Source organism: Corythoichthys intestinalis, chromosome 13 (assembly GCF_030265065.1).
Source record: "Corythoichthys intestinalis isolate RoL2023-P3 chromosome 13, ASM3026506v1, whole genome shotgun sequence".
NCBI classification, from domain to species: domain Eukaryota; kingdom Metazoa; phylum Chordata; class Actinopteri; order Syngnathiformes; family Syngnathidae; genus Corythoichthys; species Corythoichthys intestinalis.
This window is the reverse complement of record NC_080407.1, coordinates 31,433,116-31,448,289: the sequence shown is the minus strand read 5'-3', so window position 1 is coordinate 31,448,289 and position 15,174 is coordinate 31,433,116.

Sequence of the window (15,174 nt, the reverse complement as noted above, 5' to 3'; positions counted from 1 at the left end):
TGTATCACAATCTAGTAGTTACATGTGGAAATTTGGTTCTAGGACATTTGATTTGAGCGCAATCCTCAAACTTAGGTCAAAAAAGCCATTTAAGCCTTTTCACAGTGAGATCTATGCGATATGGCCGAGAAATGTAATTTTGATGTTAACTCCCAAACCGCTGCGCAGAAGTCAACCAAACTTCACCCAATAGTGTATTGTATCACAATCTAGTAGTTACATTTGAAAATTTTGTTCTAGGACATTTTGTTTGAACGCAATCATCAAACTTAATTAAAAAAGTCATTTAAGCCTTTTCACAGTGAGATCTATGCGATATGGCCGAGAAATGTAATTTTGATGTTAACTCCCAAACCGCTGCGCAGAAGTCAACCAAACTTCACCCAATAGTGTATTTTATCACAATCTAGTAGTTACATTTGGAAATTTAGTTCTAGGACATTTGATTTGAGCGCAATCTTCAAACTTAATTTAAAAAAGTCATTTAAGACTTTTCACAGTGAGATCTATGCGATATGGCCGTGAAATATAATTTTGATGTTCACTCCCAAACCGCTGCGCAGAAGTCAACCAAACTTCAACCATTAGTGTATTGTATCACAATCTAGTAGTTACATGTGGAAATTTGGTTCTAGGACATTTGATTTGAGCGCAATCCTCAAACTTAGGTCAAAAAAGCCATTTAAGCCTTTTCACAGTGAGATCTCTGCGATATGGCCGAGAAATGTAATTTTGATGTTAACTCCCAAACCGCTGCGCAGAAGTCAACCAAACTTCACCCAATAGTGTATTGTATCACAATCTAGTAGTTACATTTGAAAATTTTGTTCTAGGACATTTTGTTTGAGCGCAATCCTCAAACTTAATTAAAAAAGTCATTTAAGCCTTTTCACAGTGAGATCTATGCGATATGGCCGAGAAATGTAATTTTGATGTTAACTCCCAAACCGCTGCGCAGAAGTCAACCAAACTTCACCCATTAGTGTATTGTATCACAATCTAGTAGTTACATATGGAAATTTGGTTCTTGGACATTTGATTTGAGCGCAATCCTCAAACTTAGGTCAAAAAAGCCATTTAAGCCTTTTCACAGTGAGATCTATGCGATATGGCCGAGAAATGTAATTTTGATGTTAACTCCCAAACCGCTGCGCAGAAGTCAACCAAACTTCACCCATTAGTGTATTGTATCACAATCTAGTAGTTACATGTGGAAATTTGGTTCTAGGACATTTGATTTGAGCGCAATCCTCAAACTTAGGTCAAAAAAGCCATTTAAGCCTTTTCACAGTGAGATCTATGCGATATGGCCAAGAAATGTAATTTTGATGTTAACTCCCAAACCGCTGCGCAGAAGTCAACCAAACTTCACCCAATAGTGTATTGTATCACATTCTAGTAGTTACATTTGAAAATTTCGTTCTAGGACATTTGGTTTGAGCGCAATCATTAAACTTAGGTCAAAAAAGCCATTTAAGCCTTTTCACAGTGAGATCTATGCGATATGGCCGAGAAATGTAACTTTGATGTTAACTCCCAAACCGCTGCGCAGAAGTCAACCAAACTTCACCCAATAGTGTATTGTATCACAATCTAGTAGTTACATTTGAAAATTTTGTTCTAGGAAATTTTGTTTGAGCGCAATCATCAAACTTAATTAAAAAAGTCATTTAAGCCTTTTCACAGTGAGATCTATGCGATATGGCCGAGAAATGTAATTTTGATGTTAACTCCCAAACCGCTGCGCAGAAGTCAACCAAACTTCACCCATTAGTGTATTGTATCACAATCTAGTAGTTACATGTGGAAATTTGGTTCTAGGACATTTGATTTGAGCGCAATCCTCAAACTTAGGTCAAAAAAGCCATTTAAGCCTTTTCACAGTGAGATCTATGCGATATGGCCGAGAAATGTAATTTTGATGTTAACTCCCAAACCGCTGCGCAGAAGTCAACCAAACTTCACCCAATAGTGTATTGTATCACATTCTAGTAGTTACATTTGAAAATTTCGTTCTAGGACATTTGGTTTGAGCGCAATCTTTAAACTTAGGTCAAAAAAGCCATTTAAGCCTTTTCACAGTGAGATCTATGCGATATGGCCGAGAAATGTAATTTTGATGTTAACTCCCAAACCGCTGCGCAGAAGTCAACCAAACTTCACCCAATAGTGTATTGTATCACAATCTAGTAGTTACATTTGGAAATTTTGTTCTTGGACATTTGATTTGAGCGCAATCCTCAAACTTAGGTCAAAAAAGCCATTTAAGCCTTTTCACAGTGAGATCTATGCGATATGGCCGAGAAATGTAATTTTGATGTTAACTCCCAAACCGCTGCGCAGAAGTCAACCAAACTTCACCCAATAGTGTATTGTATCACAATCTAGTAGTTACATTTGAAAATTTTGTTCTAGGACATTTTGTTTGAACGCAATCATCAAACTTAATTAAAAAAGTCATTTAAGCCTTTTCACAGTGAGATCTATGCGATATGGCCGAGAATTGTAATTTTGATGTTAACTCCCAAACCGCTGCGCAGAAGTCAACCAAACTTCACCCAATAGTGTATTTTATCACAATCTAGTAGTTACATTTGGAAATTTAGTTCTAGGACATTTGATTTGAGCGCAATCTTCAAACTTAATTAAAAAAAGTCATTTAAGCCTTTTCACAGTGAGATCTATGCGATATGGCCGAGAAATGTAATTTTGATGTTAACTCCCAAACCGCTGCGCAGAAGTCAACCAAACTTCACCCATTAGTGTATTGTATCACAATCTAGTAGTTACATGTGGAAATTTGGTTCTAGGACATTTGATTTGAGCGCAATCCTCAAACTTAGGTCAAAAAAGCCATTTAAGCCTTTTCACAGTGAGATCTATGCGATATGGCCGAGAAATGTAATTTTGATGTTAACTCCCAAACCGCTGCGCAGAAGTCAACCAAACTTCACCCAATAGTGTATTGTATCACAATCTAGTAGTTACATTTGAAAATTTTGTTCTAGGAAATTTTGTTTGAGCGCAATCATCAAACTTAATTAAAAAAGTCATTTAAGCCTTTTCACAGTGAGATCTATGCGATATGGCCGAGAAATGTAATTTTGATGTTAACTCCCAAACCGCTGCGCAGAAGTCAACCAAACTTCACCCATTAGTGTATTGTATCACAATCTAGTAGTTACATGTGGAAATTTGGTTCTAGGACATTTGATTTGAGCGCAATCCTCAAACTTAGGTCAAAAAAGCCATTTAGGCCTTTTCACAGTGAGATCTATGCGATATGGCCGAGAAATGTAATTTTGATGTTAACTCCCAAACCGCTGCGCAGAAGTCAACCAAACTTCACCCAATAGTGTATTGTATCACATTCTAGTAGTTACATTTGAAAATTTCGTTCTAGGACATTTGGTTTGAGCGCAATCTTTAAACTTAGGTCAAAAAAGCCATTTAAGCCTTTTCACAGTGAGATCTATGCGATATGGCCGAGAAATGTAATTTTGATGTTAACTCCCAAACCGCTGCGCAGAAGTCAACCAAACTTCACCCAATAGTGTATTGTATCACAATCTAGTAGTTACATTTGGAAATTTGGTTCTTGGACATTTGATTTGAGCGCAATCCTCAAACTTAGGTCAAAAAAGCCATTTAAGCCTTTTCACAGTGAGATCTATGCGATATGGCCGAGAAATGTAATTTTGATGTTAACTCCCAAACCGCTGCGCAGAAGTCAACCAAACTTCACCCAATAGTGTATTGTATCACAATCTAGTAGTTACATTTGAAAATTTTGTTCTAGGACATTTTGTTTGAACGCAATCATCAAACTTAATTAAAAAAGTCATTTAAGCCTTTTCACAGTGAGATCTATGCGATATGGCCGAGAAATGTAATTTTGATGTTAACTCCCAAACCGCTGCGCAGAAGTCAACCAAACTTCACTCAATAGTGTATTTTATCACAATCTAGTAGTTACATTTGGAAATTTAGTTCTAGGACATTTGATTTGAGCGCAATCTTCAAACTTAATTAAAAAAAGTCATTTAAGCCTTTTCACAGTGAGATCTATGCGATATGGCCGAGAAATGTAATTTTGATGTTCACTCCCAAACCGCTGCGCAGAAGTCAACCAAACTTCAACCATTAGTGTATTGTATCACAATCTAGTAGTTACATGTGGAAATTTGGTTCTAGGACATTTGATTTGAGCGCAATCCTCAAACTTAGGTCAAAAAAGCCATTTAAGCCTTTTCACAGTGAGATCTATGCGATATGGCCGAGAAATGTAATTTTGATGTTAACTCCCAAACCGCTGCGCAGAAGTCAACCAAACTTCACCCAATAGTGTATTGTATCACATTCTAGTAGTTACATTTGAAAATTTTGTTCTAGGACATTTGGTTTGAGCGCAATCATTAAACTTAGCTCAAAAAAGCCATTTAAGCCTTTTCACAGTGAGATCTATGCGATATGGCCGAGAAATGTAATTTTGATGTTAACTCCCAAACCGCTGCGCAGAAGTCAACTAAACTTCAACCAATAGTGTATTGTATCACATTCTAGTAGTTACATTTGAAAATTTTGTTCTAGGAAATTTGGTTTGAGCGCAATCATTAAACTTAATTAAAAAAGTCATTTAAGCCTTTTCACAGTGAGATCTATGCGATATGGCCGAGAAATGTAATTTTGATGTTAACTCCCAAACCGCTGCGCAGAAGTCAACTAAACTTCACCCAATAGTGTATTGTATCACATTCTAGTAGTTACATTTGAAAATTTTGTTCTAGGACATTTGGTTTGAGCGCAATCAGTAAATTTAATTAAAAAAGTCATTTAAGCCTTTTCACAGTGAGATCTATGCGATATGGCCGAGAAATGTAATTTTGATGTTAACTCCCAAACCGCTATGCAAGAAGTCAACCAAACTTCACCCATTAGTGTATTGTATCACAATCTAGTAGTTACATGTGGAAATTTGGTTATTGGACATTTGATTTGAGCGCAATCCTCAAACTTAGGTCAAAAAAGCCATTTAAGCCTTTTCACAGTGAGATCTATGCGATATGGCCGAGAAATGTAATTTTGATGTTAACTCCCAAACCGCTGCGCAGAAGTCAACCAAACTTCACCCATTAGTGTATTGTATCACAATCTAGTAGTTACATGTGGAAATTTGGTTCTAGGACATTTGATTTGAGCGCAATCCTCAAACTTAGGTCAAAAAAGCCATCAAGCCTTTTCACAGTGAGATCTATGCGATATGGCCGAGAAATGTAATTTTGATGTTAACTCCCAAACCGCTGCGCAGAAGTCAACCAAACTTCACCCAATAGTGTATTGTATCACATTCTAGTAGTTACGTTTGAAAATTTCGTTCTAGGACATTTGGTTTGAGCGCAATCATTAAACTTAGGTCAAAAAAGCCATTTAAGCCTTTTCACAGTGAGATCTATGCGATATGGCCGAGAAATGTAATTTTGATGTTAACTCCCAAACCGCTGCGCAGAAGTCAACCAAACTTCACCCAATAGTGTATTGTATCACAATCTAGTAGTTACATTTGAAAATTTTGTTGTAGGAAATTTTGTTTGAGCGCAATCATCAAACTTAATTAAAAAAGTCATTTAAGCCTTTTCACAGTGAGATCTATGCGATATGGCCGAGAAATGTAATTTTGATGTTAACTCCCAAACCGCTGCGCAGAAGTCAACCAAACTTCACCCAATAGTGTATTGTATCACATTCTAGTAGTTACATTTGAAAATTTCGTTCTAGGACATTTGGTTTGAGCGCAATCATTAAACTTAGGTCAAAAAAGCCATTTAAGCCTTTTCACAGTGAGATCTATGCGATATGGCCGAGAAATGTAATTTTGATGTTAACTCCCAAACCGCTGCGCAGAAGTCAACCAAACTTCACCCAATAGTGTATTGTATCACAATCTAGTAGTTACATTTGAAAATTTTGTTCTATGACTTTTTGTTTGAACGCAATCATCAAACTTAATTAAAAAAGTCATTTAAGCCTTTTCACAGTGAGATCTATGCGATATGGCCGAGAAATGTAATTTTGATGTTAACTCCCAAACCGCTGCGCAGAAGTCAACCAAACTTCACCCATTAGTGTATTGTATCACAATCTAGTAGTTACATGTGGAAATTTGGTTATTGGACATTTGATTTGAGCGCAATCCTCAAACTTAGGTCAAAAAAGCCATTTAAGCCTTTTCACAGTGAGATCTATGCGATATGGCCGAGAAATGTAATTTTGATGTTAACTCCCAAACCGCTGCGCAGAAGTCAACCAAACTTCACCCATTAGTGTATTGTATCACAATCTAGTAGTTACATGTGGAAATTTGGTTCTAGGACATTTGATTTGAGCGCAATCCTCAAACTTAGGTCAAAAAAGCCATTTAAGCCTTTTCACAGTGAGATCTATGCGATATGGCCGAGAAATGTAATTTTGATGTTAACTCCCAAACCGCTGCGCAGAAGTCAACCAAACTTCACCCAATAGTGTATTGTATCACAATCTAGTAGTTACATTTGAAAATTTTGTTCTAGGAAATTTTGTTTGAGCGCAATCATCAAACTTAATTAAAAAAGTCATTTAAGCCTTTTCACAGTGAGATCTATGCGATATGGCCGAGAAATGTAATTTTGATGTTAACTCCCAAACCGCTGCGCAGAAGTCAACCAAACTTCACCCATTAGTGTATTGTATCACAATCTAGTAGTTACATGTGGAAATTTGGTTCTAGGACATTTGATTTGAGCGCAATCCTCAAACTTAGGTCAAAAAAGCCATTTAGGCCTTTTCACAGTGAGATCTATGCGATATGGCCGAGAAATGTAATTTTGATGTTAACTCCCAAACCGCTGCGCAGAAGTCAACCAAACTTCACCCAATAGTGTATTGTATCACATTCTAGTAGTTACATTTGAAAATTTCGTTCTAGGACATTTGGTTTGAGCGCAATCTTTAAACTTAGGTCAAAAAAGCCATTTAAGCCTTTTCACAGTGAGATCTATGCGATATGGCCGAGAAATGTAATTTTGATGTTAACTCCCAAACCGCTGCGCAGAAGTCAACCAAACTTCACCCAATAGTGTATTGTATCACAATCTAGTAGTTACATTTGAAAATTTTGTTGTAGGAAATTTTGTTTGAGCGCAATCATCAAACTTAATTAAAAAAGTCATTTAAGCCTTTTCACAGTGAGATCTATGCGATATGGCCGAGAAATGTAATTTTGATGTTAACTCCCAAACCGCTGCGCAGAAGTCAACCAAACTTCACCCAATAGTGTATTGTATCACATTCTAGTAGTTACATTTGAAAATTTCGTTCTAGGACATTTGGTTTGAGCGCAATCATTAAACTTAGGTCAAAAAAGCCATTTAAGCCTTTTCACAGTGAGATCTATGCGATATGGCCGAGAAATGTAATTTTGATGTTAACTCCCAAACCGCTGCGCAGAAGTCAACCAAACTTCACCCATTAGTGTATTGTATCACAATCTAGTAGTTACATGTGGAAATTTGGTTCTAGGACATTTGATTTGAGCGCAATCCTCAAACTTAGGTCAAAAAAGCCATTTAAGCCTTTTCACAGTGAGATCTATGCGATATGGCCGAGAAATGTAATTTTGATGTTAACTCCCAAACCGCTGCGCAGAAGTCAACCAAACTTCACCCAATAGTGTATTGTATCACAATCTAGTAGTTACATTTGAAAATTTTGTTCTAGGAAATTTTGTTTGAGCGCAATTATCAAACTTAATTAAAAAAGTCATTTAAGCCTTTTCACAGTGAGATCTATGCGATATGGCCGAGAAATGTAATTTTGATGTTAACTCCCAAACCGCTGCGCAGAAGTCAACCAAACTTCACCCATTAGTGTATTGTATCACAATCTAGTAGTTACATGTGGAAATTTGGTTCTAGGACATTTGATTTGAGCGCAATCCTCAAACTTAGGTCAAAAAAGCCATTTAGGCCTTTTCACAGTGAGATCTATGCGATATGGCCGAGAAATGTAATTTTGATGTTAACTCCCAAACCGCTGCGCAGAAGTCAACCAAACTTCACCCAATAGTGTATTGTATCACATTCTAGTAGTTACATTTGAAAATTTCGTTCTAGGACATTTGGTTTGAGCGCAATCTTTAAACTTAGGTCAAAAAAGCCATTTAAGCCTTTTCACAGTGAGATCTATGCGATATGGCCGAGAAATGTAATTTTGATGTTAACTCCCAAACCGCTGCGCAGAAGTCAACCAAACTTCACCCAATAGTGTATTGTATCACAATCTAGTAGTTACATTTGGAAATTTGGTTCTTGGACATTTGATTTGAGCGCAATCCTCAAACTTAGGTCAAAAAAGCCATTTAAGCCTTTTCACAGTGAGATCTATGCGATATGGCCGAGAAATGTAATTTTGATGTTAACTCCCAAACCGCTGCGCAGAAGTCAACCAAACTTCACCCAATAGTGTATTGTATCACATTCTAGTAGTTACATTTGAAAATTTCGTTCTAGGACATTTGGTTTGAGCGCAATCATTAAACTTAGGTCAAAAAAGCCATTTAAGCCTTTTCACAGTGAGATCTATGCGATATGGCCGAGAAATGTAATTTTGATGTTAACTCCCAAACCGCTGCGCAGAAGTCAACCAAACTTCACCCAATAGTGTATTGTATCACAATCTAGTAGTTACATTTGAAAATTTTGTTCTATGACTTTTTGTTTGAACGCAATCATCAAACTTAATTAAAAAAGTCAATTAAGCCTTTTCACAGTGAGATCTATGCGATATGGCCGAGAAATGTAATTTTGATGTTAACTCCCAAACCGCTGCGCAGAAGTCAACCAAACTTCACCCATTAGTGTATTGTATCACAATCTAGTAGTTACATGTGGAAATTTGGTTATTGGACATTTGATTTGAGCGCAATCCTCAAACTTAGGTCAAAAAAGCCATTTAAGCCTTTTCACAGTGAGATCTATGCGATATGGCCGAGAAATGTAATTTTGATGTTAACTCCCAAACCGCTGCGCAGAAGTCAACCAAACTTCACCCATTAGTGTATTGTATCACAATCTAGTAGTTACATGTGGAAATTTGGTTCTAGGACATTTGATTTGAGCGCAATCCTCAAACTTAGGTCAAAAAAGCCATTTAAGCCTTTTCACAGTGAGATCTATGCGATATGGCCGAGAAATGTAATTTTGATGTTAACTCCCAAACCGCTGCGCAGAAGTCAACCAAACTTCACCCAATAGTGTATTGTATCACAATCTAGTAGTTACATTTGAAAATTTTGTTCTAGGAAATTTTGTTTGAGCGCAATCATCAAACTTAATTAAAAAAGTCATTTAAGCCTTTTCACAGTGAGATCTATGCGATATGGCCGAGAAATGTAATTTTGATGTTAACTCCCAAACCGCTGCGCAGAAGTCAACCAAACTTCACCCATTAGTGTATTGTATCACAATCTAGTAGTTACATGTGGAAATTTGGTTCTAGGACATTTGATTTGAGCGCAATCCTCAAACTTAGGTCAAAAAAGCCATTTAGGCCTTTTCACAGTGAGATCTATGCGATATGGCCGAGAAATGTAATTTTGATGTTAACTCCCAAACTGCTGCGCAGAAGTCAACCAAACTTCAACCATTAGTGTATTGTATCACAATCTAGTAGTTACATGTGGAAATTTGGTTCTAGGACATTTGATTTGAGCGCAATCCTCAAACTTAGGTCAAAAAAGCCATTTAAGCCTTTTCACAGTGAGATCTATGCGATATGGCCGAGAAATGTAATTTTGATGTTAACTCCCAAACCGCTGCGCAGAAGTCAACCAAACTTCACCCAATAGTGTATTGTATCACATTCTAGTAGTTACATTTGAAAATTTTGTTCTAGGACATTTTGTTTGAACGCAATCATCAAACTTAATTAAAAAAGTCATTTAAGCCTTTTCACAGTGAGATCTATGCGATATGGCCGAGAAATGTAATTTTGATGTTAACTCCCAAACCGCTGCGCAGAAGTCAACCAAACTTCACTCAATAGTGTATTTTATCACAATCTAGTAGTTACATTTGGAAATTTAGTTCTAGGACATTTGATTTGAGCGCAATCTTCAAACTTAATTAAAAAAAGTCATTTAAGCCTTTTCACAGTGAGATCTATGCGATATGGCCGAGAAATGTAATTTTGATGTTCACTCCCAAAACCGCTGCGCAGAAGTCAACCAAACTTCAACCATTAGTGTATTGTATCACAATCTAGTAGTTACATGTGGAAATTTGGTTCTAGGACATTTGATTTGAGCGCAATCCTCAAACTTAGGTCAAAAAAGCCATTTAAGCCTTTTCACAGTGAGATCTATGCGATATGGCCGAGAAATGTAATTTTGATGTTAACTCCCAAACCGCTGCGCAGAAGTCAACCAAACTTCACCCAATAGTGTATTGTATCACATTCTAGTAGTTACATTTGAAAATTTTGTTCTAGGACATTTGGTTTGAGCGCAATCATTAAACTTAGCTCAAAAAAGCCATTTAAGCCTTTTCACAGTGAGATCTATGCGATATGGCCGAGAAATGTAATTTTGATGTTAACTCCCAAACCGCTGCGCAGAAGTCAACTAAACTTCAACCAATAGTGTATTGTATCACATTCTAGTAGTTACATTTGAAAATTTTGTTCTAGGACATTTGGTTTGAGCGCAATCATTAAACTTAATTAAAAAAGTCATTTAAGCCTTTTCACAGTGAGATCTATGCGATATGGCCGAGAAATGTAATTTTGATGTTAACTCCCAAACCGCTGCGCAGAAGTCAACTAAACTTCACCCAATAGTGTATTGTATCACATTCTAGTAGTTACATTTGAAAATTTTGTTCTAGGACATTTGGTTTGAGCGCAATCATTAAATTTAATTAAAAAAGTCATTTAAGCCTTTTCACAGTGAGATCTATGCGATATGGCCGAGAAATGTAATTTTGATGTTAACTCCCAAACCGCTATGCAAGAAGTCAACCAAACTTCACCCATTAGTGTATTGTATCACAATCTAGTAGTTACATGTGGAAATTTGGTTATTGGACATTTGATTTGAGCGCAATCCTCAAACTTAGGTCAAAAAAGCCATTTAAGCCTTTTCACAGTGAGATCTATGCGATATGGCCGAGAAATGTAATTTTGATGTTAACTCCCAAACCGCTGCGCAGAAGTCAACCAAACTTCACCCATTAGTGTATTGTATCACAATCTAGTAGTTACATGTGGAAATTTGGTTCTAGGACATTTGATTTGAGCGCAATCCTCAAACTTAGGTCAAAAAAGCCATCAAGCCTTTTCACAGTGAGATCTATGCGATATGGCCGAGAAATGTAATTTTGATGTTAACTCCCAAACCGCTGCGCAGAAGTCAACCAAACTTCACCCAATAGTGTATTGTATCACATTCTAGTAGTTACATTTGAAAATTTCGTTCTAGGACATTTGGTTTGAGCGCAATCATTAAACTTAGGTCAAAAAAGCCATTTAAGCCTTTTCACAGTGAGATCTATGCGATATGGCCGAGAAATGTAATTTTGATGTTAACTCCCAAACCGCTGCGCAGAAGTCAACCAAACTTCACCCAATAGTGTATTGTATCACAATCTAGTAGTTACATTTGAAAATTTTGTTGTAGGAAATTTTGTTTGAGCGCAATCATCAAACTTAATTAAAAAAGTCATTTAAGCCTTTTCACAGTGAGATCTATGCGATATGGCCGAGAAATGTAATTTTGATGTTAACTCCCAAACCGCTGCGCAGAAGTCAACCAAACTTCACCCATTAGTGTATTGTATCACAATCTAGTAGTTACATGTGGAAATTTGGTTCTAGGACATTTGATTTGAGCGCAATTCTCAAACTTAGGTCAAAAAAGCCATTTAAGCCTTTTCACAGTGAGATCTATGCGATATGGCCGAGAAATGTAATTTTGATGTTAACTCCCAAACCGCTGCGCAGAAGTCAACTAAACTTCAACCAATAGTGTATTGTATCACATTCTAGTAGTTACATTTGAAAATTTTGTTCTAGGACATTTGGTTTGAGCGCAATCATTAAACTTAATTAAAAAAGTCATTTAAGCCTTTTCACAGTGAGATCTATGCGATATGGCCGAGAAATGTAATTTTGATGTTAACTCCCAAACCGCTGCGCAGAAGTCAACTAAACTTCACCCAATAGTGTATTGTATCACATTCTAGTAGTTACATTTGAAAATTTTGTTCTAGGACATTTGGTTTGAGCGCAATCATTAAACTTAATTAAAAAAGTCATTTAAGCCTTTTCACAGTGAGATCTATGCGATATGGCCGAGAAATGTAATTTTGATGTTAACTCCCAAACCGCTGCGCAGAAGTCAACCAAACTTCACCCATTAGTGTATTGTATCACAATCTAGTAATTACATGTAGAAATTTGGTTCAAGGACATTTGATTTGAGCGCAATCCTCAAACTTAGGTCAAAAAAGCCATTTAAGCCTTTTCACAGTGAGATCTATGCGATATGGCCGAGAAATGTAATTTTGATGTTAACTCCCAAACCGCTGCGCAGAAGTCAACCAAACTTCACCCAATAGTGTATTGTATCACAATCTAGTAGTTACATTTGAAAATTTTGTTCTATGACATTTTGTTTGAACGCAATCATCAAACTTAATTAAAAAAGTCATTTAAGCCTTTTCACAGTGAGATCTATGCGATATGGCCGAGAAATGTAATTTTGATGTTAACTCCCAAACCGCTGCGCAGAAGTCAACCAAACTTCACCCATTAGTGTATTGTATCACAATCTAGTAGTTACATGTGGAAATTTGGTTATTGGACATTTGATTTGAGCGCAATCCTCAAACTTAGGTCAAATAAGCCATCAAGCCTTTTCACAGTGAGATCTATGCGATATGGCCGAGAAATGTAATTTTGATGTTAACTCCCAAACCGCTGCGCAGAAGTCAACCAAACTTCACCCAATAGTGTATTGTATCACAATCTAGTAGTTACATGTGGAAATTTGGTTCTAGGACATTTGATTTGAGCGCAATCCTCAAACTTAGGTCAAAAAAGCCATCAAGCCTTTTCACAGTGAGATCTATGCGATATGGCCGAGAAATGTAATTTTGATGTTAACTCCCAAACCGCTGCGCAGAAGTCAACCAAACTTCACCCAATAGTGTATTGTATCACATTCTAGTAGTTACATTTGAAAATTTCGTTCTAGGACATTTGGTTTGAGCGCAATCATTAAACTTAGGTCAAAAAAGCCATTTAAGCCTTTTCACAGTGAGATCTATGCGATATGGCCGAGAAATGTAATTTTGATGTTAACTCCCAAACCGCTGCGCAGAAGTCAACCAAACTTCACCCAATAGTGTATTGTATCACAATCTAGTAGTTACATTTGAAAATTTTGTTGTAGGAAATTTTGTTTGAGCGCAATCATCAAACTTAATTAAAAAAGTCATTTAAGCCTTTTCACAGTGAGATCTATGCGATATGGCCGAGAAATGTAATTTTGATGTTAACTCCCAAACCGCTGCGCAGAAGTCAACCAAACTTCACCCATTAGTGTATTGTATCACAATCTAGTAGTTACATGTGGAAATTTGGTTATTGGACATTTGATTTGAGCGCAATCCTCAAACTTAGGTCAAAAAAGCCATTTAAGCCTTTTCACAGTGAGATCTATGCGATATGGCCGAGAAATGTAATTTTGATGTTAACTCCCAAACCGCTGCGCAGAAGTCAACCAAACTTCACCCATTAGTGTATTGTATCACAATCTAGTAGTTACATGTGGAAATTTGGTTCTAGGACATTTGATTTGAGCGCAATCCTCAAACTTAGGTCAAAAAAGCCATTTAAGCCTTTTCACAGTGAGATCTATGCGATATGGCCGAGAAATGTAATTTTGATGTTAACTCCCAAACCGCTGCGCAGAAGTCAACTAAACTTCAACCAATAGTGTATTGTATCACATTCTAGTAGTTACATTTGAAAATTTTGTTCTAGGACATTTGGTTTGAGCGCAATCATTAAACTTAATTAAAAAAGTCATTTAAGCCTTTTCACAGTGAGATCTATGCGATATGGCCGAGAAATGTAATTTTGATGTTAACTCCCAAACCGCTGCGCAGAAGTCAACTAAACTTCACCCAATAGTGTATTGTATCACATTCTAGTAGTTACATTTGAAAATTTTGTTCTAGGACATTTGGTTTGAGCGCAATCATTAAACTTAATTAAAAAAGTCATTTAAGCCTTTTCACAGTGAGATCTATGCGATATGGCCGAGAAATGTAATTTTGATGTTAACTCCCAAACCGCTGCGCAGAAGTCAACCAAACTTCACCCATTAGTGTATTGTATCACAATCTAGTAATTACATGTGGAAATTTGGTTCAAGGACATTTGATTTGAGCGCAATCCTCAAACTTAGGTCAAAAAAGCCATTTAAGCCTTTTCACAGTGAGATCTATGCGATATGGCCGAGAAATGTAATTTTGATGTTAACTCCCAAACCGCTGCGCAGAAGTCAACCAAACTTCACCCATTAGTGTATTGTATCACAATCTAGTAGTTACATGTGGAAATTTGGTTATTGGACATTTGGTTTGAGCGCAATCATTAAACTTAGGTCAAAAAAGCCATTTAAGCCTTTTCACAGTGAGATCTATGCGATATGGCCGAGAAATGTAATTTTGATGTTAACTCCCAAACCGCTGCGCAGAAGTCAACCAAACTTCACCCAATAGTGTATTGTATCACAATCTAGTAGTTACATTTGAAAATTTTGTTCTAGGAAATTTTGTTTGAGCGCAATCATTAAACTTAATTAAAAAAGTCATTTAAGCCTTTTCACAGTGAGATCTATGCGATATGGCCGAGAAATGTAATTTTGATGTTAACTCCCAAACCGCTGCGCAGAAGTCAACCAAACTTCACCCATTAGTGTATTGTATCACAATCTAGTAGTTACATGTGGAAATTTGGTTTTTGGACATTTGGTTTGAGCGCAATCATTAAACTTAGGTCAAAAAGCCATTTAAGCCTTTTCACAGTGAGATCTATGCGATATGGCCGAGAAATGTAATTTTGATGTTAACTCCC